At 43.2% G+C, this 26,897-nt stretch overlaps 1 long non-coding RNA gene across 1 annotated transcript; it reads right to left on the bottom strand.

Annotated features, from left to right (window-relative positions):
* Positions 1-1,835: 1,835 nt before the first annotated feature.
* Positions 1,836-25,636, bottom strand: LOC135221618 (uncharacterized). The gene is made up of 4 exons (XR_010316052.1): positions 25,537-25,636; positions 13,051-13,217; positions 10,776-11,067; positions 1,836-5,278 (listed from the first exon to the last, which is right to left on the bottom strand). It is a non-coding gene; the product is annotated as an uncharacterized LOC135221618 (long non-coding RNA).
* Positions 25,637-26,897: the final 1,261 nt, after the last annotated feature.

Genomic DNA, 26,897 nt, shown 5'->3' with positions numbered 1-26,897 from the left:
AGGAGCAGTAGGGCTCAAAGACTCTCCGAACTCCTGAAGGAGAAGCTCTGTGAGCTTTTTGTACGAAGAAACTGCTGCCGATGTATTAGTTTCTTCCCAGAGGCTTCCTGGTCTTCTTGAAGAGGAGAACGAGGATGAGGATCCTTATGAGAATCCTTAGATGATTTCCTAGCTGGGGTACAGTGCGATGAAGGAGACAAACGTCTTGAATGAGGAGAAGATTCCAAAGTAGAGTGGCGTACAGGAGAACGACGAGTCGTAATAGAAGGACGCTTATCCGAAAATTCTTGTCTTATCTCGCATTCCTTCCTAAACGAAGACAAACTCTTAACAGCAAAAGAGGAAGGACTCCCTTCCCTAGAAAGACCACGTCTATCCCTAGGGAAACTATGAGAGGAAGAGCGCCTACTAAAATCCTGGCGCCGATCGTGAGGAGATCGGCTACTAGGCGCCGAGCGCCTATCTGTCACAGGGCGCTTAGGGGAATCCTGGCGCCTACCAAGCGGCGAAACGTTGCTAAAAATAGGGCACCTATCAGGAGCAGGGCGTTTGAGAGGCTCTTGATGCCTACGAAGCGGAGAGCGGCTGCTATGCTCCGAGCGCTTAAACGGAACAGGGGCCGTCGACAAGATCTTGGTCCTTACCAAGGGGCGGGGAACGTCTGTAAGGCTCCGAGCGCCTAACAGAAGCAGGGCGCTTGAGGCGTTCTTGACTTCTAGCAAGAGGAGACCGATCAGGAGTAGGAGTCTCGAGAACGAAGAGCGCCTACTAGGAGAATGAAGCAAACGAGGATCAAGGCGTCTTTCTCCAGGAGAACAGCTACTAAAAGAAGGACGCTTACCAGGAGCAGGGCTCCTACTAGACTCTTGATGTCTTACAGGGGAGGAGCGAACTCCATGCGATGAGCGCCTACCAGTCACGTATCCGACGCCCGACGACAGTAGTCGAAGGAGAAGCGCGCCTACTTTCAGAAGGGCATTCCTAGGTTCTCTGAGAAGGCGAGGAGAAGAAAGACGAGACGGAGATGACGAAATAAGTCTTCTATGACCTGAGCGACTCTCTCTTCTTGCACGAACTCTAGAAGAAGGAGAAACAGAAGGGGCTGAGCGTCTACCCAAGGCAGGAATCCGATCTGGGGAAATATCTTCAAAGTCCAAAGGAGCGCCTATCCGACGAATGGCGTTCTCGACACCTCCGAGCGGGAGTGGTGTTCCTCTCGTGAAAAGTTACGATGTGTAGAAGTATCCTCAAAACGAAGGAGATCGCCGATTACAAGGAGAGCGCTCTTCCGACGAAACGCGCCTCGATTTCTTGATAGGGAGAGACAAATCCTTCCTTCTACGCGATCTCGATGCCAAGGAGTCCGCCAAGGCTGTGATCTGAGCTTGTAGGCCACCCGCTAGCACTCGAGAAGGAGAGTCCCCAGGATCTTCTTCCGAAGCAAGCTCAGCGCGAGGAGCGGGAGAAGGAGGGCGATCACTGGATCTCCTAGGCTTCTTTGCTTGCAAGGAAGCTACATCAGAAAAGTCTTCTGGGCTGGACGCTAACGTACTGAAGGGAGCCTCCGCAGCCCTCTTCAACGGGCGTGACGCCTCCTTAGAGCTCCAACCATGCTTCGGCGAAGGAGAAGAGGAGGATGACGAAAAAACATGGACGAAGAATATTCTTCTTCTTTCGATCCAAGGCAGCCTGGGAGCGAACTTCAGGATCTGCCGAGGGACGCCCTGACCGGTGGGGGCTCTCCCTAGCCCTCCTGCAGCTTTCGACTTTTCCTCCCCTCCACTGGAACTGGGAGTCTGGAAGAGGTCTAGGCCTGGAGGCACTAAGGAGCCGGTGAGAAGCACCCTCCACATCACTGGGTACACTGCACTTATCATCACTGACACTCTTACCTTGATCAGTACGAAGATTCTTGTCTTCCTTAGAACACAAGGAAGCTTTTGAGGCCGCCGCCTCCGAAGACGAATCTACGGCTTCGGTGCGGGGAGCAGGAGCTGAGACCTGGGAGGAAGGTTCTAAAACTACATTAATGTTAGTTTCATTCTCACTCATTCTCAACCTGCTCGAACTCCTTGAAGAAGCTTTACGTACCCTATCCCTTTCAAGTTTCCTAATATAAGAAGAAAGAGCCTTATATTCATCTTCGTTCAAAACCTCACACTCTTGACACGGGTTACTAAACGAACATTCATTCCCCCTACATTTAACACAGATAGTGTGAGGGTCAACCGCAGCTTTCGGTAACCTCACCTTACATCCATCAGTCAAACATACTCTAAACAAAACCGGAGTTTTGAAAACAGAATCAAAATCAGGCATTCTACAGGAAAATCCAGCGCAAAGTCAATATCGGTCCACAATCAGCGTATGCCAAGCCAAAATAGAGCGAATACGTCACCAAAATGTCCAAATCAATCTCCAGGCAAGCGAGAAATGAAGAATATATCGGAATGAAACGACAACAGTTGTTATCGCTTCAGCGACAGAAAAAAATCTGGCTGGAGAGATAGATTGGTTCATACGCCCGCCACCCAGCGGCGGGTAAGGTAGACCACCTGACCAACCTGTCGCGTGTGCCGCGAGATTTGAAATTCTGTCGGAACGTCGGAGACTATAGCTAAGTATATATCTGGCAGGGAAGTTCATGTACAAAACAGAGCATTTCATATGAAAGATAAAAAAAAAGGGATCTCTGCTTCACTTTACAAAACCTTTCAAAAAGGAAAACGTGTTCTGCCTTTTAAAACTAATAAAACCTGAACAAAAATAAAACACGAACAACAAATGTGCAGAATGCCAGTGAGCTTCCATCTACAGCAGAACTTTGTATTCAATGTACCAGATAAAAAAATTCACCCCTTTAACCAATTTTTAGTTATGCACCATTGAACTGGAAAATGAATGAGAGACTGCCATTTAAAAATTGCTATACATATTGCTATACACCTAAGGAAGCCTGAAATTCCCTGCATGAAGTATGACCGATACATTCTGAATATTTTTAGAGAACTGCTATATCAGGACATGTACTACCATGTGAAATATGAAATAAATCAACTAGTTCTGATGGAATATAAATAGTGGCTACAAAACTAATTGCTGAAATCAATTTAATTCCAAAAAACCATAAATACTTGAAATGAGAAATATATGCAGAAACGGTCCTCGTCTGACAATCAACAAACGATACCTATTTAGGTGTCTTTTACAATCAGAATGTAAAAAGACAAGTAAACTCGTTGAGTAAGAGAGGAATTATGGTTTTACAATGCCTTAATTTCATACATCATGAGGTACTTTAATGCATTATGTGACTGCTTTCCTTCTCTTTGTGTGATTGCTAAAATGCTGCAACTTGTTTAAATTCTTTGATCCATGTGATACTACTATCTCCTTTTTCCTTTCCTGCCTCCCTCTCTAATAATTATGTTAAAACACTAAGATTAAATTCAAAACATTCAAAATGAATGCTTAACAAAAATTACTCACTTCTTTCCTCAAGGCTAACTTGGGAATCATACAAAATAACCTCTCTTTGAAAACTTTAAATATAAAGTCTAAGAGCATAAAATCTTGCAAGAGTGACTGATTGATTTATGCACACCCATTCCTCCCGGCTGATCTACTTACATAAGCAAAAGTTCTTATAGTCATGATTACATGTTGGTAAAGGTTTGTTAATGCAGAACAAAAAATCTTGGGTGAACTAAGGTGAACTATACAGTATTAATATAAAATACTTCTGCACATGACGATATTCATCCAATACAAGTGTACATTATCCTGCTCATGGAAAATTACTGTAGTTGAAGACACAAATTATGCAAAAATGAACACGCCCATTGTAGCCCATTACAGAATTTAGCTCACTGGCATCTGCACAAGTGAAAATTATTACAACTGCTTAACAAGTAAATTCGTCATAAAGAGCAACAGGTATAAAATGCTTAAAAATTACATTTGTTTTGCAAAGCTCATATTTTACAATGATTCTTCCATTCAAATCCATCCGACGGTTTATCATACAAGTATGTAACGTATCATGAACTTTCTTCATTGCACCATCATCATACAATGACTTTTAGACATATTCTAATTCTATTAAATGACTTGATAATACCAATTAACAAATTCATTCTAAAATATATGTACAGTACTTATATTCATTACAGTACTTATATTCATTATTCTTATTCTTGCAAAGTCCCAAAACATTAACTATTTTAAACAAAAGATGTCACTATAATGCCATTAATCTAATTTCTTACAAGATCAAATACAAATAAAAGAATGCTCAACACAAAGTAGCATTTACAGGTTAAACTTACAGAAGACGACATAACCAAAAGAAGTATTGTACAGGTTTAGGAACTTAAAGAAACAGACTAAACGCATTAGGAAAACTGTTCTCAAAATCTTCAACTAACAAAGGCTTCATTGTCCAAGGGACTAAGCCTTGAATACGGGCAGTCCCCGGGTTACGACGGGTTTGGCTTACGACGTTCCGAAGTTAAGGCGCTTTTCAATTATATTCATCAGAAATTATTTCCAGGGTTACGACGCATGTTCCAGGGTTACGACGCCTACAACGCTCATCTGGCAGAAGAAATATGACACCAAATATGGAAAATAATCAATATTTCAAGGTTTTTTTGATGAAAAATGCAATAAGAATGCAGTTTACATAGTTTTCAATGCACCCAAAGCATTTAAAGTAAGATTTTCCTAGTATTTTTTATGATGTTCCGGCTTACAACGATTTTCGGGTTACAACGCGTCTCAAGAACGGAACCCCCGTCGTAACCCGGGGACTGCCTGTACATGATTGTACATGACTTAGACAGAAATTGAGGTTACAAGGCTTGGAAAGTGACAAAAGAAGAAAAACTAATAATGAATTTTAGCAGTATACCCCTGCAGTCATTGCACAGCACATAGAAAAAAATTATTATTTCCCAAGAACCTTTCCACTGAATGCCATCTAATAGATACAAAGGTATCTTTCAAAAATATTATCTAAAAACTGAGGAATGTTCAGACCTGATACATATCATCTGTACATACAAATATAACCCCCAGAATAGGCTGCATAGGTGCAGAAGTCATAATAAAATTCCTCTCAAAACAAAAGGAAAGTCAGCGACTGATCAGACAAAGCTTGATGTCGTCTGTTAGACAAAGCTGGCCTGACAATACCAGCAGGTATAAGGGATGTTATGAATTCTGGCAGACAATTCTTCTATGGGTAGATTTTCAACTTTATACAGATGCTATTAACCTGAAAAGAGAAAAAATCAAGGTTTATGCAATTACATTAACAATATTTGATAATAATTCACACAAGGAAAAGATTGAAACATTTAGTAAACATTCTCTCAAATTCTACACAAAAGTTGTTCAGATTCAAACAGGCACAAGCAATATATGTACTGAAATTTTATATTTTTCAAAATATCTAAATCACAATTATACTATATAACAGCATATCTTTTAACTTTAGCTTACAGGAATTTTCACAAATGTCTCCCACCTACCCATCTAACTTCTTAGACATTACCTTGCTCCAAATTTCACTTCTTGTTCAAGAAGGGAATCTTCAGCTGAGCCCTATGAGAGAGATAGAGAATGACTTCAGGTGTTTAATGCCACCTGCTCATTGCTAAGTCTTATACAGCCTATACTGCAATACTGTGGATCAGGCTTTCTGGCTATTAGATGGATGCTGATATTCATATGTTAGTTGCGGTCTTGACTTCAAGGGGGCATGTTGTGTTTCTCTTCCTCCCATGACATCTTGTTTATTTATTTGGTCATAAATAAACTCAAGGGTTGCTGTTGGGTTTATTTATCTTTTATGATAGTACTATATCACTTATAGCAGTACTTTTGCAAAGAAAAGTGCAAAGAAATATTTTTAAAAAAATGTATAATCCAAAAATGTTACAGCATGTTTAATCTCAGTAAATTTGTGTAAATATTTACTAAGAATATACTCAGAATTTGTTACTGATTTTAGTTATCTGTTTTGAAGTTGTGTGAGCTGTAATTCTAATTTTAGAAAATAAAATAAATATTTCATTAGAAAAAACATGTATAATTTTGTAAAATTTATGATTGTCTTGTAGAAAAAAAAAAGCCCCACAAGGGGTTGTAAATAGTCTTTTTCAACTTATTGTGGGAGGCAGCTAATGGAGAAATTCAGAGAAAAACAACGAGACCTGCATCTGGTATTCATAGACCTTGAAAAGGCCTATGACACAGTGCCAAGGCAAGAAATATGGAGATGTTTGAGGGAGAAGATGGTGCCGGAAAAGTATGTCAGAATTATTCAGGAGATGTACAGGAATGTGTATACTAGAGTGAGGTGTAGTGTTGGAGAGACGGATGGATTTGAGATAGGAGTTGGATTACACCAGGGGTCAGCACTTAGCCCATTCATCTTCAACATCGTGATGGATGTAATGACCAGGGATGTTAGAGAAGCAGTGCCATGGTGCATATTATACGCGGATGACATTGTGTTATGCTCAGAGGGGAAGGAGGAGTTGGAGGGGAGGTTGGAGAGGTGGAGAGCAGCACTTGAGGAGAGAGGAATGAGAATAAGCAGATCAAAAACCGAATATATGTGTTCTAGTATTACTGAGGACGGTGGAAGTAGCATAAGATTGGGTGGGGAAGAAATAAAGAAAGTACAGAAGTTCAAGTACTTAGGGTCCGTATTAGAGGATAGTGGAAGCATGGACCAAGAGGTGAGACACCGAATTCAGGCAGGATGGAATAACTGGAGGTCTGCATCAGGGGTACTCTGTGACAAGAAGGTCCCTCTGAAATTGAAAGGAAAGTTCCACAGGACTGTGGTCAGACCAGCAATGTTATATAGAACAGAAACAGGAAGTATGAGGAAAACAGAGAAGACGATGGATGTAGCAGAAATGAGAATGTTGAGATGGATGTCGGGAGTAACAAGGGAAGATAGGATTAGAAATGAGTATATAAGAGGATCGATAAAGGTAGCTGAAATATCGAAGAAAATACAGGAAGGAAGGCTTCGATGGTATGGACACCTATTACGAAGGGAGGAACATCATGTTGGAAGACATACGATGGAAATGGAAGTGCGGGGTAGAAGGAAGAAGGGAAGACCAAGAAAGAGATGGCGTGATTGTGTAGGGGAAGATATGGAATTGAAAGGTATAAATGAGAACGAGGCACAAGACAGAAATCGATGGAGACAACTCATTCGCAATGGCGACCCCATATAAAAATGGGTTTAAGCTAGGAAGAAGAAGAGGAAGAAGTGGGAGGTAGGGAGAATTTTTTTTAGAATTTTTTTTCTTACCCCATGTGCATTTGCATATCTTCCTTTTTCCATTAATGAGTTTTTTATGTGTTTTTTCTTGAACTGGCTGACCTCAAAATTTCCCCAGCCTGGGGTGCTGCAAATGTTTTTTTTTTTTATCTGGCTCTTACGGGTTAATGGAGATGAGACAGGTTTGTTAATGGAGATGAGACAAGTTTGTTAAGGAAATGGATGCCTACCCACACATACAATGCCAAAGAAAAGACAGCACCAGGCCATGAAGTCAGCTAGGAGAGATTGACTTTGCTTCTTGGGGCTTATACTGCTGGTGATTTCAAGCTGAAGCCTACACTGGTGTATCTGCAGAACTAGGCTCATCTGCCCCAGTATCTCCAGCACCTTCTGCAGGTTCCACAGAACTAGACGACCCTACCCCAGTATCTCCAGCACCTTCTTAAAGTTCTGCCCAAAGACAATACACGAAAGATGGGAAGCTCAAGCCACAGCCGCATCGGCCGCATACAATTTAGTACCTGGCATGAAATGAAGAGGCGGTAGCATTCCCTGCCTACATAGTATGTTTGTTTACTTTTTCACAAAGCGGGCATTCAATTTCAATCATGAGTGGGCGTAGCCATCATCACCCGTGTGTGGTTTGCAATAGGACGAAAATGATTTTCCCCATCTGATTTTTCATGCTTTTCCTCAGAATAAAGAAAGGTAATAAAATCATTACATCTGTTACAAAGTACATGATGACTTTTAGAGAAAATGAAGAAATAAAATAGACCAAAGCAAAATTGAATGTCGGTGCAGTGTTATTCCGAAATAAATATTGGAAAATATTTACAATACAGTGGACGCCTCTAAGCGGAAAGAAAATATATTTATATGTGATTTTCGACTAGAAAAAAATATTTGCCATTTGAAACCCCAACAACCAACCTAACCTTCCTGGTAGTGTACATCAGTAGCCTAATCATGTCAACAGTAAACCTAACCATATCAGCAGTACCATAACCATGCCAACAGTTACCTAACGATGTCAACAGTAATTTGCAATGGAAATGAAGCTATCTTGCAAAAACATATCAAAATTCAACTAGAAAAACAATATATTTTCTTGTCATTTACAGGCGTCAATTGTATTTCAAATAAATACCTTAAAGTTATATTTGCATATCTTGAAAATCTCTAGAATATGAAATAAACATACCAATTCCTATCAGTGTCATACAATTCGTGAATATTGGGTCTCCATGCCTTTTCCAGATAGGCTACTCACAGCAAATTTGATATACTGTATATGTTATATACTGTAGTTATGTTATATTCTCAGCAGCTTACCATTGGGTTGTAGTTATAAATGTTTACCTTAATTTTTCATTAATAAGCAACTATTTAGCGAACCAAAGTTGTTTCATCAGGAAGGATGGATCTTGTGGGAGCATTCATATGGGAGAGCATAAGTAGGTTAGTTAAGTTAGAGTGTCTTACTTTAATTTCAAGTTCACTAACCTTTTAATCTATGATTGAATTTTCCTATATGTATGGATAAAAGCATTCAAAATAAAAGAAAATTACATGCAAACCATCATATCTGTTCCCACAAGATCCATTCTCACCGTTTCATCTATGTTTCTGCATTATATGCTCATAATTGTTCAATTTTTTAAATGAAATCTTGTAATTGATACCAACACCCCACATAGTATTCCAAAGTAAAATTACCATTTGGCAGCAAATGTACGCAGTAATACAGTAGTAATAAATTGGCAAAACAAGGTGTGAAAAACCTATGATATTTGCTTGTACTGTACATGATGCAAAAAGAAACATGGTTCAAGTCAATTAGAATAATTGTTTCAAATTTTTTTTAGGAATGTGCATGCTTCTTGCAGAAATGGCATTTTACTAGAAAATACCAGGCAGAAGTGTTGGTTACATTACCTTCATAAAAGGGTGCCAATTCAATATGCATTTTTAAGAACTCCCGCAATTAATAAATTGTTATAAATAGGTTTGTTTCCTATTTGATTTGTGATTTCAATTTTTATTTGCTTTTATGAAAATTAAGTTAAACCTAGATTTTGCTTATACAGTATTCTGTAAAACATACAGCATTGCATTTGTAATAAAAGGGTACCTTACTTTTACTACTTGTTGTTGTACTTTTCTTAGTTTTATTAACAAATATTGCTTAACTTTTGCCTAATCAGCATGCAAGTTAAGTCTGCTTTTTCATTTTGATTTCATATTATTGGTTTTGATTATCCCATGCTTTGTTTGCTATTTAAATTCTGATATATGCATGTTTTGTTTGCATGACTTGTATGACTATTGCATGCAAATGAAGCATGTGCCATTTCTCTTACTTTGTTTATGTTCTTTGCAAGAACATTTGTGTACAGGTCGCTTAGGTATGTACAGTGTACAATCATAAGCACAAAGCCCAAAAAAAGGAAAATAATTACTGTATACTATATGTATATTTGTGAAATAATAAGATAATATAAGAATAAGTTTGTTTCATTCTAACTGCCCTCTCAATTTTAGATAAAGATACTTAGCAATTAATGTTACATTAACTGAAGGATTTTATTTAATGATTCAGAAATGCCTAATATATAAGTCATAAGCTATGATAGAGCCCTATAATCATGTTAACAAGTAATATTGATCGATTTAGTATTCAATAATTTATAAAGAGAAGTTTATTGGAGCATAAGATAAATTTAACATTTTTAAAAAAAAGCCGCGCTAGCGCCACAGCCGAGTTTTAGTTGAGGGCAAGATCAATAGATGGCGCGCATCCTGATGGGTTGGATGATGTTTTTTTTAATGGTATAAATAGTCAGTTTCCCATCTTTCGTGTATTGTCTTTGGTTCTGCCTCTCTAGACTCACCTGCCCCAGTATTTCCAGCACTTTCCTCCACCCAATAGCCTAGTCAAGCCTGTCTCAACCCCCTTTGCAATGCCGAATATGCAAGCCAACCACAGGAGTACAGGTAAGGAATTGTTTCTTTTTACTATTTATTGTACAGTAAATGCATGGATAATATTTACCCTTGAACTATATGTTCATACTATGTGCTCAGGAATTGTTTCAAGTATTTTATTTTTTTAATTTTCACTGATTCCTGTCAAAACGCTTGATTAAATTCTGACTTACAGACAAAACCGGGTTACGTACTTGCTGTAGACGTAAACTGAGACATTACTCAATAATCTTCTATTCATCTTTTTTATTTAAATATCTCTTTAAACCTTTGTCTGTATTACTCTGTATGGTGGGTGCGTCAATAACTGGTGTCTGTTCTTTTCTTATAATGAAAATTCATTCGGTCTATCACAACCAAACTGAAATAAAATACAGGACAAATCCACTGTTGCCTACACAACTAAAACCTACTGAGTCAAATTAACCAGGGGCTTTTGTTTATTTCAGGACTAAGTCAAGACTGCACTGCTCACCAAAAGTTATTCATTTTTTGACGGATTGTAGATTGTTGGGTAGGTGTCTGGTAATACGTCTAAGGGTGTAGTACATAAATTCGGCTGCTCCTGGAAGAAAACTCTTTTTCTTCTTCTTTCCCACTGTTATCCCTACATTATGGGTCGGTTGCCTGATGCTCCTTCTCCACTGTCTTCTATCAAAGGCATCATCCTCCACTAAACATCTTCTCTCCATATCTTCCTTCACTTTATCTTGCCATCTAATTTTCTGTCTCCCTCTTGATCTTCTTCCTCTAGGAGAACTGCTGACCTGCAAATGAGCACACGAATGACTGAATGCAATCTCTGGTAGAAATGAAAATGCATACCCACAAAAATTAAAAATACATACTGAAAAAATAAACGATACAGTAAACAAGCTGAAAATACTAAGGAACACTTTACAAGTGTAAATTAGCTTTTTGAAACACAGTATCACCAGATATTTTCATTGACATTAAAAAAAGGACATGACCAAGTGAACTGCACTCTTCACCTTCAGGTGTTCTTTTTATTGAACTATAAATGGCTTCACACCTCTTAATTTAGGTCAAGGTAACTCGGCTATTCTCGTGGTGTTTGCGGGGACAGTTTCTCTTTCAGATATGCATCTGCATATACTTGCTGTTCACAGGAGATGAGTTCATATTGCACATAAAGGATTATTTCTTAATATATTTTTGCATCATCTATTCCTTTAAAATATAATTCACTGAATATTTCATACCAATTATTTGGTATTTGTTGTATCAGCCCTCATAATAGAACCATGATTGTTGGTTTTGTACAGGAAATGGTACAGTGTGCTCCCACTGTACTTTTCTGATGATTACTTGCTCTATCTTATGTAAAATGAAGTGGTAAAGCCTCAGTAGATCCAAAAGCAGCACAAGTGGTGGTGTACACAAATGAATGCTGGAAAAAGCAACATATTTTGGTCAATCTTAAACCCTTTTACTATCACAAACTTCACTGGTTATATAAAATGCTGTTTTATGCATATGAACAATACTGAACATTTGGCAAAGCTGATAGCCAAGCTTATTATTTCAGACACTTAAGAGATACATCATCAAATGCAGTCAGGAAGGTACATATCATTTGAAAAGTTGATTACACCAAGATAGGGGATGGTATTAATGTTGTATGCTTTTGATACATGTCCTGCCAAGGGTAAACTGTTATCAGGATGTTATCTGCATCTTAGAATTATCACCTTCTACAGATTACTCGAAAGTAACTAGTATTTCCTTTCTCTTAAAAATGTCCTGTTTTCCATCTTCCATGAGTTTAATTTCACTGGCAACTTCCACTGTAATGAGCTACTATCAGCAAACTTAATTGGTTGAGGTGTCACGCTGTCATACTGACTCAAACAAACTGCCAATACCTTAGATTCTGGTGCTTGTCATTTCAAGAGAGCATACGAGCTGCTTCTTTTTTAAATATTTCTTTCTTCCAAAATATCTCTGCACATATAGGCTTATTTATTTATCCTGACTTCTTTTCCATTTCAGCTTTAACATATTCCTCTTCCACGGTGACAGATTTGATCTCCTTTTCTTGCTGTTCTAGTCTGTGGTAACATTCTTAGCAAGGTAAATTAAAGCTCTTTCATTTTTTTCCTAATGAATGATTCTTTATTATGTTTTATCTTGAAAACATCTTAACTGCTGTAAATTTTTCCTTATTCTATTAGCAAAAGTTAAAACAGTAAGATATACTAGCAGTGTCTACCTAGCAAAATGCATAGAGAAATACTGTGTTCATTTCCTGGAGAACTGTAGACTCCACTAAGAGTTCTTTCCTGTTTACTGTAAGGTCTGAAACAAAATACGTAATAAAATGCTAACATGCAAAGCTCCAAGAATTGTTTTGTGCTTCTAAAAATGGAGTGAGACTTATTACTGAAATAAACTAATGGTCATGTTGAAAAATAGTCAGAGAGCAGGTAATTCTTAACTTTCTTAGTGAATAATAAACTATACTCTCTACAAGACAGAACAATGAGTTTCTGCTCTCAAAACCAGATATTACTCTTGTTGGTAAAAGCATTGCTCATGCAATTCAAATATACTCATTGACAATCACACATCAGATACTTAAACATAAGCAAATGACTTAGGATCTAATATTTTTTAACAATATCAAGCTGAGAAATCACAAATAAACTGCTCAAATAAAATTGCATATAAAATGCCTAGTGTTGTAAGATAGTTTTCATTCAATAAAACGAATTTAAAAGTACACTTACTCTGAAAAGCCTTTTCTTTGACAACATAACATAGTTTGGACCAGTATGTAATGAGCCTGTTTGTCACCTCCACTCTTGCTTGGTAAATAATGTCTTTGGTGCCCATCTCAAGTACCTCAAGAGAAAGTCACAGTTTGTGTAACTGATAAACAGACCAACCTGAAATACTAGAAGTAAAGATTTATGATGGCACACTGCAATTACATATAATTCTAAAGACATACACTACCATGAACACTAGGTATTGTACTGTAGCACAAGCAGTTGCAAAACCAAGTAGGGCATATATATAGGTAAAAAAATCACTAAACTATTTCCTAAAACAGTCTTTATGATGTTGATATAATGGAAGGTATACAGCAAACAGAACTAAGAACATTACTTTAATTATATTTAAATATCATAGCTATATAGGGTAAACAATCATGGATGATCCATCGTCAACATGCTGGCCGGGTCTTATTCACTCGATATTTAATTGGTGAAACAAGAATACAATTACAACTTTAAGCATACCATTCAAAAGATTGAAGTTTCATCAACATAATGTGATATATGAAAGCCCCATATGAACTAAAATAAGCATGTGACGCTCTTCGTAAAATATATCTTCAAGGCAGTTTTGAAATCCAATATGGCGGCTATCGTCAGACTGGCCGGTCTAACCACGGACAATCCACCAGATTGCAGTTGTAATCTGCACAATAAAACAACATATATTAGTGAAATATATTAGTGAAAGATGAAACTTGTTATTCCCGGGGGCATGGTTTAAACTGAATTCATTTTTACATTGTAATCGGTGATTTTATCCTTACTGCCATCACAACTGGAACTCCACAGTGCTTATTTGATTGTAATTATACACATTATTGGTCTTAATCCACTCCAAATTGCACTTGAACCACGTTGCTGTTCCTGGTTCCTAAGCGCTCACTCCACAAACACAGTTACGAGCAGCAGACGACAACGCTGTTTATGAGGTGCAAAGCTTTATTCCCTTAATTGTTTACTTTACTCATTATTTAGTTTAACTTTACTTTGTTACTTCAAAATGTTTATTTAATTCATGTCTATTATCCTTTTTTTGCAACCAAATTATCCCGAAAAATTACAGATATTTCTAGAGTAATACAATCCAATGGTTCTAAACTTGTCGTACATCTGGCTGCCGAAAACCATCGCAGAGCAGACGACAGATTAGTGGATTATAATTTTTTTTTTCTAGCACTTTTCATTAATTTAAGTCTATATTAGTATGTATGCCAGAAATAAATGTAACCTTTAATGTTTGCATGCTAAGAATAGCAAAATCATCGTTGCCACATTAGTGGAGCTTCACTCATACACCGATGCATTATTTTAAACTATTTCCATGAATTCTAGTTGTCATAGTAATGCAATAATGATAAAATTGTGTTAATATTTATGTACTATATATACTTCCAATACGTAGGCTAATTTCACCAATTCCACGTTTTGTGTAAGTCTTATACCTAGTTTGGAGGGTGTACACATACCAATTGGCAAAAGAGAGAGAGAGAAAGGAAGGTGAAGGAAGGAAGAAGGGGAGGGGTGGCAGTGGAGGTGGGGGGAGAGGGTAGGTGGAGCCTTTTACTGCTGTGTTGGTTATCCATTTCTGGATAATGGAGTTTTTGTCTCTTGGTACAAGGACAAGTATCGTTATTCTTTATGATTAGTGATTCACGATACCCTTATAAATTACGGCACAGGGTGTAATACACTATAGCAAAATCTCGTTCTGATACGAGTGTTCGTTACAGAAAATATTGCCAAAAAACGTCCTTGCACTGTCTCTGAAACCCATAGTAGGTATGCTGTTTAGTTGTCAATCAAGTTTTTTGTAATCAAGTATTTTTTACAAGCTAGCTATTGTATAAATTTGTATTTTTCTCAATCAAAACATATGCTCCTCAATGCTAACTTTCCTCTTTTAACGACTTTCTGGTCATTGCAAATTTGGCCCCATTAATTTCTTATGGTGCGAAAACAGACAAGAGGCCCAGGGAGCGAAAGCGATTGCATCACACTACGGCGGTAATCCGGCAGTAAAACATCTTCATATATCCAAAAAGTAAATAATAAAGATATATATGCGCATTACGATTATAACAACATGAATAGCTGATAACAATCTGCATGAATAACTGGTAAACTGTTCTGCAAGATAGTTGAGTATAGCAATTCATTTATATACTATTGGTACAAAAGTCCAGATGTCATGACGTCATAATACAGGACTTAAAAAAACATTCTAATTCCGAAAAATAATTACTTAAATTTGAGTCAGGAATCGAGTTACTTTTTCAATAACGAATATTTTCAAATTAATCATCATAAATATGTAAAATATGACAATTTGTCCAAAATTGCATTTTTCCTAACTATACAAACCTGAGGTCCTTTTACAATAGGAAGGTACTAGCGGCAGCTGGATAGGTCGTAACTTTCGAAACAAGGTTCGGTAGTTAACTGCTTGTCCGACAGGCGCGCGCGCTCGACTGGAGGTAAACAAATCACTTTTTGCTTTTGGCCCAAGAAAACTGCAGAAGTGAGGGTGGCATGAGGTGGGACTATGTGTAAAAGGACCCTCAGGGTTGTATAGTTAGGAAAAATGCAATTTTGGACAAATTGTCATTTGTTCCGACACGGCATACAAAACCTTCGGTCTCCTTTTACAATAGGAAGACTCAACTTCTTGGTGGGAGGCAATGCTGAGTTCTTTTGTGGAAACAGAACTGGTGTTTCGCCCAAACCTTGGAATGCCTCCCTGGTCGTAAGAGCAAGGGAGGGATCCAAGCCATCTGTACGATTGATCGGGGTGTGCACCGCAGGATCAATGGTTCAAGTACCTCTGGAAACCGAGTACTAAGAGAGCGGCAACAGCCGTTATCTCTTCGTACCAGCAAGAATGTAAGGAAACTTGTTCCTGTACAGGAGCAAATATAAAGTCATGGGTTTGTCTCTTGTTGGCATCCACTTCCCCCCCTTGTAGGAGGAAGTGGTGGATATTCTGCTCCTATCCCTAGTGAAAGGGATAGGATGGGGCTCTGTCATATAGCCCACCTGCATCTCGTCCTCATCCAGCGTAGTGACGACCGTGGCCCTCTGCCCACAGGTAGAGGAGGAAAAGGAGATGGGAAGAGAAAGCCAGTCACTCACTCATTCACACTCCATCCGCACAGTCACCACCAGGACTCGATGCTGTTTCAGCCTGCGAGGGTTCCGTGGGTTGCTACACAACTTGTTTGATCATCCACCACGGGTCCCAAGGAAAAGGTACTCCAGGCACCTGTAGGGCCAATATCCCGAAGGTAAGAAGAGGTGAAGGTAGTCTGGTTAGACCAGACACCTGCCTTCAGGACCTGCGCCACGGAGAAGTTCTTACGGAAAAAACGCCAACGATGGGCCAATACTTCTGACTTCGTGAGCCTCTCAGACGGGAACGTAACGGATTGTCCCGTCAACTACCATCCAGCCTCAATACGCCCTCCTGATGACCTCACCGCAGCCAGAACGAAAGAGTGTTCTTGGATACTTCTTTCTTGGTTACCCTCCCCGGTGCTAACGAAGAGGCGTTGACACTCAGGCCTGAGGTGTCGAGTTTTCTTCAGATAGCGCCGTAGCGCCCCTCACAGGACAAAGCAGCATCTCATCCGCATCATTATCGGTGAAGTCCATTAGGGAGGGAATCGTGAAAGACTCGAACCTGTTGTCAGGGACCGAAGGTTTCTGAGTCTTCGCAACGAAGTTCGGGACGAAATCGAGCGTCACAGATCCCCATCCCCTGGAGTGTCGTACATCGAAGGATGACCATGAAGTTCCCCTACTCTCTTCGCCGATGCCAGGGCCAGCAAGAAGAGGGTCTTGAGGGTCAGATCCTGTCTGACGACTCTCGGAGTGGCTCGAAATGGTCTTCGAGTCAAACTCCTAAGGACGAGAGTCACATCCCACGCAGGGGGCCTGAGTTCCCTGGGTGGCAAGACCTTTCGAAGCTCCTCATGAGCAAGGAGATCTCGAACGAGTTCGAGATATCCAATCCCCTCAGTTTCAGACAAGTGCCAGGGCGCTCTATATCCTTTGACTGTGGGGACTGAGAGGGGCTTCTCTTGGCGAAGAAAAACGAGGAAATCCGCTACCTGCTGAAGAGTGGCTCTGAGAGGAGATATACCCCGTCTACGCACCAACCACAGAAGACGGCCCACTTCCCCTGGTACACACCTGCAGAGGACTGACGGACGTTTCCAGCCATCTCTGTTGCTGCGCTACGAGAAAAGCCTCTCGTTCGCAAGAGATGGTGGATAAACAGCCAGCCGTGAAGTCGTAGGGACTGGACTTGCTTGGTGGTACCGCTCGACTGTGGCTGGGCGAGAAGGTTGTGGCAAGGGGGAATCTCTCTCGTTCTTCTGCGAGAAGAGCCAGCAGGTCCGGATACCAAATGGCCTGTGGCCATTTGGGAGCCACCAGGATCTCCTGAGATTCGGGGTGACCAGTGCTCGACTGATCACCTTGCGAATCAGGCTGAACGGGGGAAAGCGTAGACGAAGAGGTTGTCCCACTGTGTTGAAGAGCGTCCTCTGCAGCTGCCCATGGTCCGGCACGGCTGAAAAGAAAACTGAAGTTTTCTGTTGGACCGGGTGGCGCAACAGATCCCACGACTGGTCGCCCCCACAGGTCGAAGAGCCTTTCCGCCACGTCCTGGTGTAGAGACCACTCGGTCCCTATCACCTGATCCCGACGGCTTGAGCTTGTCTGCTACTACATTCCTCTTCCCTGGAATGTAGCGTGCCGACAGGTCTCTATTGAGTGTGCCTCGGCCCTTCCCACTTGTGCACCTGCCGTGTCAAACTGGTCAACGGGAGAGACACTAGGCCCCCCCATGTTTGTTGACGTAGGCCACTACCGTGGTGTTGTCGCACATCAACACCACTGAGTGTCCCATCAAGCGGTCCTGAACTCTTGGAGCGCGAGAACGCTGCCTTGAGTTCCAGTACATTGATGTGAAGGTGCTTGTCGTTCTCGTCCCACACTCCTGAAGTCAGCAACTCCTCCAGGTGTGCGCCCCACCCCTCGGTCGATGGGTCTAAGAACAGCTGCATCTCTGGGGGGGGAGTGCGCAGAGGCACTCCCTTTAAGAGGTTCCTGTCGTCCAGCCACCAGGGTAGGTCCTGCCTCACCTCCGGTGTCAGCGACACTGGAAAGCTTGGGGGATCCGTTGCCTGTGACCAACTCTCCTTTAGCCTCCACTGAAGAGACCGCAGGTGAGAACGCCCGTGAGGGACTAACTTCTCGAGTGACGACAGGTGTCCGATCATGACTTGCCATCGCTGAGCTACCTGTTCCTGCCGGAGCAGGAACTGGTTGGCTGCCTCCCTGAATCTGCTGATACCGCGAGTCTGCGGGAAGACTCTCCCTGCTACCGTGTCGATCAGCATACCCAGGTACTTCATCTCTGCTTGGGCTCGAGATCGGACTTCTCGACGTTTCACAACGATCCCCAGATCGCGACAGAACTCGAGTAGCCGATCCCTGTCCTGTAGCAACTGCGAGCGGGAGCTCGCCAGGACTAGCCAGTCGTCGAGATACCTCATCAGACGTATCCCGTGCGAATGGGCCCAAGCAGACACCAGAGTGAACACTCGCGTGAACACCTGTGGGGCGGTTGAGAGACCGAAGCAAAGTGCCCTGAATTGGTACACCGTCCCGTCGAGGATGACGCGGAAGTACTTTCTGGAGGACTGATGAATGAGTATTTGGAAATACGCATCCTTCAAGTCCACTGAAAGCATGAAAATCGTTCTCCCTGATGGAGTCGAGCACGGAACCGGTTCAGGGGAGAGAGATCTATCACCGGGCGCCAGCCCCCCGTAGACTTTTCCACCAGGAAAAGTCGACTGTAGAAGCCCGGTGACTGATCCGTGACGATCTCTACAGCTCGTTTGCTCAGCATGGTCTTGATCTCCTGTCTCAATGCTACGTCCTTCGAAGATCCTGGAACGTACGACTGCTGTTGGACCGGGTTGGAGGTGAGGTGGCCGAGATTCGAAGGGTAATAGATATCCCTCCCGAAGACATCTACTATCCAGGTCTCGGCGCCGTAGCGCTGCCAAGTTGCCCAATGGCTGGCCAGGCACCCCCCCACTTCCGGCAGCAGGTGGGGAGGGGGAACGCTGTCCCTAGCGTTTCCCCCCTTTCTTCGACTTCTTCCCAGAGCCTCCTCGCGAGAAGGAGGGCTGGGAGGAGGGCTGGTTACGGCCCCCCTTTGCAGAAGTTGAAGAAGACAGAGTCTTTCCACGGGGCTTCGACGCGACTACCGTCTTAGCCACCGTGGAAGCGCTAGCCGAGCTCTTTGGCTTGGCCGCAGTTCGAGGCTGCCCAGAAAGCCTTCGAAACTGCCTGGTGTACCAGACGGTCACTGTCATCAGTGCGCCTCTCTCCACCGCAGCGTCCCCCCACCATCTCTCCTGGGAAGAGTAGACGGGGAACTCTGTAACGGTCCATTGCGAAGTCCCAATGCCAGCTTCACGCCCAGCCGCCCTGGAAACTCCCGAGTAAGGACAGATCGTCCCTACGTCGGAGAACCCAGGTTGGCCCACGAGGTTTACCGTCTGGTGGGCAAGGAAGGAGATGGCTCTTCCCCCAGACTGGCAAAGTCTCCTGAAGGCCAAGTCATCTTCGGGAGAAATTCCCCCTGGAGTTGGGTGCGACCTTAGACACCGTGAGGGACCACAGTTCTATCCAGGAGACGGCCTGGAAAGCTGCCATGGCATTGGATTCCAGCCGAGTGCCCTCTTGCTGCGAGAACCATAGGTTCTCTGACAGGAGCTGCTGCAGAGACACACCCGGCGTTAGCCTGGCTAACTCCGGGTTCACCTGTTTGGGCGGCATCGGGTCTTCAGACGGCACGTAGAAACGCCGCTGTCGCAGTAGAGGAGGCGGAAGCAGCTTGCTCGACCTGCCAGACTTGAGAGAACCGTCTTGTCCGGAGACAAGAGACTCTACCTGGTCCAGCACTGAGTCGGCAAGCTGCCGATCGCGGCAGTCCCACTGTCGGTCTGGGTTCCCTCTTCGGGCCCCGCCCCAGAACGACTCGAGCCTGGGACGTGGGCTCGGAAGGTGGGAGCGGCGATCCTTCCCCGAGGTCGTGTGCTGACGAATTTTTCATAGCGCAATTACCTCGGCAAAGTTCCTCTGGATCTCAGGAGTGACTGCATCCTGAGGAGTAGGACCATCCAGTCCCTCGAACAGGAGCACCTCCCAAGACCCTCCCCCCTCGAGGGGGGGAAGGGAGCGACAGACCCCTCTCGGTCTCCTCCAGCCACTTGCGCATACGACCTGGCCAGTCCGAGAACCGTGCCTGGTACGTAGTGCGTCGTGTGGGTGGGATCATGAGGGGCGCACCCCTCACGATCACTCCTCAATACCTCGCTCCTCCCGTGTAGCCCGCGAGGAGGTTGAGGTACGGGAGGAGGCAGACCTGACGCTCCCCCCTCGCTCGCTGGCAGAACCAGCGGGCTTGGAGGGCTGCAGGCGATCGCCAACCCGCGGTGGCGATCGAGCTGTCTCGCTGTGGAGAACGGCTGGACTGAGCACAGCGGCCCCGGGTTCATCGTGTGTCAGAAGAGCTGGTGCTGTTGGACGGACCCGAACCCATCGCTCTCCGTGAGAGCGACGGTCATGGCGACCGGCGAGCTCCACTGTTACGGTGAGACCGGTGCATATCCTCACGGCACGTCACTTCGCTGGTACCAGCCCGTGGCTGGCGCCGGCGAACGGGGGGACCTCTTCCCAGCCTCAGCCCGTGGCCGGTCATAGACCGTCACGTCAGCCCGGGTAGCCAGCTGGTCGCCGCGAGAGCGAGCTGGTCTGGTGAGAGTCGCGTAGCGGCTGTCACCAGTCTTCGCTCCGTGCCGTGAACCTGACGCTGAGCTGGCTCAGAGGTCTGGTTCCTACCTGCACGGTCGCTGGTGGGCGACCGTACACTCGGTACCTCTCGCGAACGAGAGGCCGAGACGGATCCTGCTGCCGTGGCACCACTAACAGCAGGCGAGGAAGTGCCGGTGTTAGCCGGCACCCCTCTGGTCCCCGTAGTCTTCTTCCGAGACGGGCCCTGCCTCCCAAGGAGCCAGGATGACCAGCGGAAGAACCCCCCGTCTCACCGGAGCGAGACGGGCCCTTAGAAGCTCCCGAAGAAGACTTCTTAGGGGGGGAGGAGGCGACCTTCTTCTTCTTAGGCTGTGAAGCCTTAGAAGATGAAGGGGGAGAGGCGGCAGACGATGATTACGACGAAGAAGACGAAGAAGACGACGACGACACCTTCCTCCTCTTCCTCTTCTTCTTCGTCAGCTTCCTCAGGACCGATGTCAAATCCGTCATCCAGGGCGGAGCCGGGGCTGCTGTTGCCGAAGCAACAGGGCCCGGACGCACCTGTCCGAACAGATCGGCATCGGGAGCAGCGGGTGCCCCACGAACAGGGAACAACATCTGCAGGGTGCAGGGCATCACAGGAACAGCAGTGTAGACGGCAGGAACAGACACAGGAACAGCAGCGGTAGTCGGCAACATCACGTCAGTAAACAGCGGCTGGGCAGCCTGTACAGCCTGCCTGTACGGCAGGCTGTACAGGCAGACCAGGTGGATGGACCAGCGGCACAGACATCCTAGGTACTGGTGGGAGGTCCAGGGGCGAGCTCTTCGGGCACACGAAGTCCGGTCGAGGCAGCACGGCAAACCCAGGCGGCGGCATCACACTCCCCCGTGGTACGGCGATCGGCCCCTGCACCGATGGAGTTGGTGTGACAGACACCGCGTGCGGGGAATACACCAGGTGAGGAGGTGAAGCATAGCCAGGGGTCGACAGGGTCGTGGTAGTGGTTGTCACCGTAGCGTGCGTGACCGCAACAGAGCCAGCGAGATGGTAGAGCAGCCCCTGGACACTCGGCACGCCCTGCAGACCCAACGATGCCCACACCTGTCCGAGGTCGTCCTTCGCAGCAACAGCACCTGAGGAAGCAAAGGTCGGGTGATTAGCAGGATCCTCTACCCGTCCGTGCGATGTAGACGAACGGATAGAGGACCCAGAGTACAACTCAACGTCGGGTATCTCGCGCCCTCCTCCACACTCGACAGATCGGGTGTAGGAGAAGGACCTAGAAACCCCCCCCCGCAGGGGAAGGCGCCAAACGTGGGAGCTGAGCAGGTGGCAGGAAAGAAGACGAAGTGTCCGTAACCAAAGGAGTCGCGGGAGAGCTCTCCGACGACTCCTTTGTAGGCCTTCGCTTCTTCCTACCTTCGTACAAGCCCCACTGCGCCTCCGACCAAGACATACACACTTCACAGGGCTCGGCGCGGGTACATTCGCGTCCCCGACACCGAGTGCACAAAATATGGGGATCGATTTCTGGGAAGGAGCGGAACTTCCCGCATTTACGCCCTTCGGTACCCGGACACAATCTCCGGAGAGTAGCGGGGCGTGGAGAATCCATAATCGATCAAGATCACTTTAATGATGAAAAAAGAAAGAATGATTGCACTTACAATGATTCACACTAAAGAGAAGCACAACCATACAACCAGGGAAAGCAAACGACGAGAAGCGGGCAGAGAGCGTAGAACACACACGTCCACTCGCTGTGAGGCCGAAAGCAAAAGTGGTTTGTTTACCTCCCAGTCGCGCGCGCGCGCCTGTCGGACAAGCAGTTAACTACCGAACCCCTTGTTCGAAAGCTTACGACCTATCCAGCCGCTAGTACCTTCCTATTGTAAAAGGACCGAAGGTTTGTATGCCGTGTCGGAACAAATTGATGTTTTACTATTTAATTAAATAATTATCTAGTGCACACTTCGTCGTCGTCTTCTACCAAAACCATAGTTTCCTTAAAAACATTGTTGCAAGGGACCGTTTTACGATTGTTGTGATGAAAGTGCCCCAGAGTCTATGGGTACAAGTGGTGTGCGGATTTAGCACAGGAAATGGGAAGTTTGTTGAAACAAGCGACTCCGCAAATATTGAGGTGGCGTCAATCTTCTACAGTTTTTTAATCGTAAATAAAAATTTCGAAAGCGTTTTGGTGTTGTGGGCCTGCGTTGGCCACCCTTTTCATTACGCTCTGTTTAAATCTTAAAATATGGCCTTAATTTCAAACTTTGGAGAAAATACTTACTTCGAAAGGAGAGTAGAGGTCTTTAGCTCCTTCTCTCACCAACAACAACTGGTGACTGATGACCATCTCTGGTGTCAGGACGCGTTAAAAGTACTTTTTCGGAGGGTGGCCAGCCGTGATAGTTGGTGAGTTGGCCAGTCCACGCGGTGTTTTACCTTATGTGTATGTCAACAGTATAAGACGTAATGAATATGCCAGACTATAGTGAATTGGTGCAGGCATAGAAAAAGTCTGTGACCAGAGAGGGACCCCAACCACAGAATGTACTGGCTAGCCTTCATCTCTCATGTGATAGGGTAGAACACCACGGCAGGCCAACCCTCATCACGGTGGACGGGTCTTATTCACTCGATATTTAATTGGTGAAACAAGAATACAATTGCAACTCTAAGCATACCATTTAAAAGATCTGAGTTTCGTCAACATAAATGTGATATATGAAAGCCCCATACAAACTAAAATAAGCATATGAGCTCTTCGTAAAATATGTTTTCAAGGCAGTTTTGAAATCCAATATGGCGGCTACGTTTTGCATGGAAGGTTCTCATCAGTGACGGCCACCATCTTTCCCCAGCCTTCCCAGCACTCATTTGAACAATGTTAGCGTATATATGTAACGTTTATTGATCTTACTCAAGATTGCAGTTGTAATCAGCACAATAAAACAACATTTTGTTGCCTATATTAGTGAAAGTATGAAACTTGTTATTCCCAGGGGTTATGGAGGTTTGGAACTGAAATTTCATTCTTACCTTGTAATCGTGGTTTTTATCCTTACTGCCATCACAACTGAAACTCCACAGTGCTTATTTGATTGTAATTATACACATTTTGGTCTTAATTCAGTGCACTTGAACCACGCTGTGGTTCCTGGTTCCTAAGCACTCACTCCGCAAACACAGTTACGAGCAGCAGACGACAACACTGATTGCGAGATGCAAAGCTTTATTCCCTTAATTGTTTACTTTACTCAATATTTAGTTTAACTTTACTTCAAAATGTTTATTTAATTCATGTCTATTATCCCTTTTTTGCAACCAAATTAACCCCCAAAAATTACAAATGTTTCGGATGTATACTTACGAGCAGACAACGTGAGGAAAAATGACTCATCGTTGCCAATCTAGTGAGCGTCACACATACGCCGATGCATTTACAAACTGTTTCGATGAATTCTAGTTGTCATAGTAATGCAGTAATGATAAAATTGCTGTAATATGTGCGTATATATAATACAAATAGATACGCTAATTTCACTTATTTCCCCGGTTTTGTGTAAGTCTTCTACCTAGTTTGGAGGGTAAACCCACTTTACCAATTGACAACACTGATAACAATTGAAGAGCGCAAAACGCCGCAAAGAATGCCGTAGTCCCCTTGAATAAGTGCTGGTAAGAAGTTGGTTTACGATTGTTGTGATGAAAGTGCCCCAGACCAGCGTCTATGGGTACAAGTGGGTTGTGCAGATTTAGCACAGGAAATGGGAAGTTTGTTGACACAAGCGACTCCGTAAACATCAAGATGGCGTCAATCTTCGAAACATTTTTAGTTGTAAGTAAAAATTTCTAAAGCGTTTTGGTGAGATTTCCACTGCCGTAGCCACCCTTTTCACTACCCTCTGTTTAAATCTTAAAATTTGGCCTTAATTTCTAACTTTGGAGAAAATACTTACTTCGAAAGGAGAGTAGAGGTCTTTAGCTCCGTTTCTCACCAACAACAAGTCGCGACTGATGCCCATCTCCGGTGTCAGGACGCGTTATAATGTACTTTTTCGGAGGGTGGCAAGCGTTGATTGTAGGTGGCCTGTTTGGCCTGCTGTGATGTTTTACCCTAGTAGGTAGGTAGCCTAGTATCTCAATGGACAGCTAGTGTCTTGGCCAACCTACTACCTTGGAATTCCAGTAATCTTGGCAAAACAACTGATATGGAAATTTTTTCAGTTAATTAATAATGGGTTGGGTTTGGTTAGGTTGCGTTAGGACCTTAATTACCTAGTAACACACATACACATGTGGAGAGTTTCAATGGTCTCATTACTAGGTAACAGAGATCAGCTGATATCGCTTCATTTTATAAAAGTTAATTGGTTTCCAACCGATAGTGAAGGGGTCACAAGTAACCTTGATTGTTTCCATTGTTGTTCTGTCTTCTAGGGTGCTTTCATATGGTTTAGGTTCCCTCCCCTAAAATGCCCCACTCCAATAGCCTAATTGTAATATATGGTAGACATTAATGAAAGATATTAGGTATAGTAATATTTTGTGAATTTATCGGAAAATCAAAGTATTATACGATTACGTACCGAGATTGACATACATTTCGCTTATTAGACGTTTAAAGTGCTATAAAGGACACATCATCCAAGGGTACTCGAATTGTTGTTTATGTTATGGTAACTCCGGTGATGGGTCGAGGCTTCAGTCTCTGTAACGGCTCCTCTTTCATCCCCCCCTTGATGCCAGGACTTAAAGGACTACCCATACTACACCCGAATTTTTGCTTGTAGAATGATTCCCCGAATGAAAATACGTTATTAGATGCACATAATTCAACTAGCTTTATTATTTTGTCAAGCGCCAATGGGAAATGATCTGAATAGGGGGATAATTTTACCCTTAAAAACTGAAGAACGTCCTGTACTGGTACTTTAGTTGAACAGGAAATCTACGTCAATGGCTTAAAAAGTTTTATGTTTGTGAAGTGGGTAATTATTTGCTTGCTTCCTTGAATTGTGACAAAAATCTTCCGAATGTTTAATGTGACTGGGAGAAAAAGTGCCTAAAATTATCCCCCTATTCAGATCATTTCCCATTGGCGCTTGACAAAATAATAAAGCTAGTTGAATTATGTGCATCTAATAACGTATTTTCATTCGGGGAATCATTCTACAAGCAAAAATTCGGGTGTAGTATGGGTAGTCCTTTAAGTCCTGTTCTAGCCAATCTGTACATGGAATACTTTGAAACTACAGTAATAAATGCAATAAAACCCAAAAACATGCTGTGGATGAGATACGTGGATGATATCCTAACATTTTGGGATAATAGGTGGGGCAATTTCAATGAATTCCTCTCGAAATTAAACACATTAGTGCCCAGCATCAAATTTAAAGTTGAATGGGAAACAGACAACAAAATTCCTTTTCTTGATGTTTTAATAATCAGAGATACGACAGAATACAAATTTACCATATACAGAAAACCAACGTTCTCACTTTCATACATTCACTACTTTAGCTATCATGACATTACTATCAAGATAGGTGTAGCTAGTAACTTGTTCTTAAGAGCCTTACGAATTTGTTCCCCAGAATTCCTGGAAAAAGAAATTGAACTAATTCGCAAGCAACTTTCGTCTTTAAAATATCCTGACCATATAATTGAGAAAGCAATTCACAAAGCAAACGTAATTTTCTACCGACCCCCTAAAGACAAGACCAGAGATACACCCAACAATAAAATAATAATTCCCCACCTGGACACGATTAAGAGAATAAACCAACCCCTCCCCCTCGGAAAATCGAACCCTTTTGTATTTACTTATCCAAACACCTTAGCCAAATCCCTGATTAACGTCCAACAAAAGACATCTCCAAAGGACTCTGGGGTATACGAAATCCCATGCAGCCACTGTGACCCAATCTTACATTGGATTTACAGGTAA

This window comes from Macrobrachium nipponense, chromosome 3 (genome assembly GCF_015104395.2).
Source record: "Macrobrachium nipponense isolate FS-2020 chromosome 3, ASM1510439v2, whole genome shotgun sequence".
Classification (NCBI taxonomy): domain Eukaryota; kingdom Metazoa; phylum Arthropoda; class Malacostraca; order Decapoda; family Palaemonidae; genus Macrobrachium; species Macrobrachium nipponense.
This window is presented reverse-complemented; position numbering and strand designations above follow the sequence as displayed.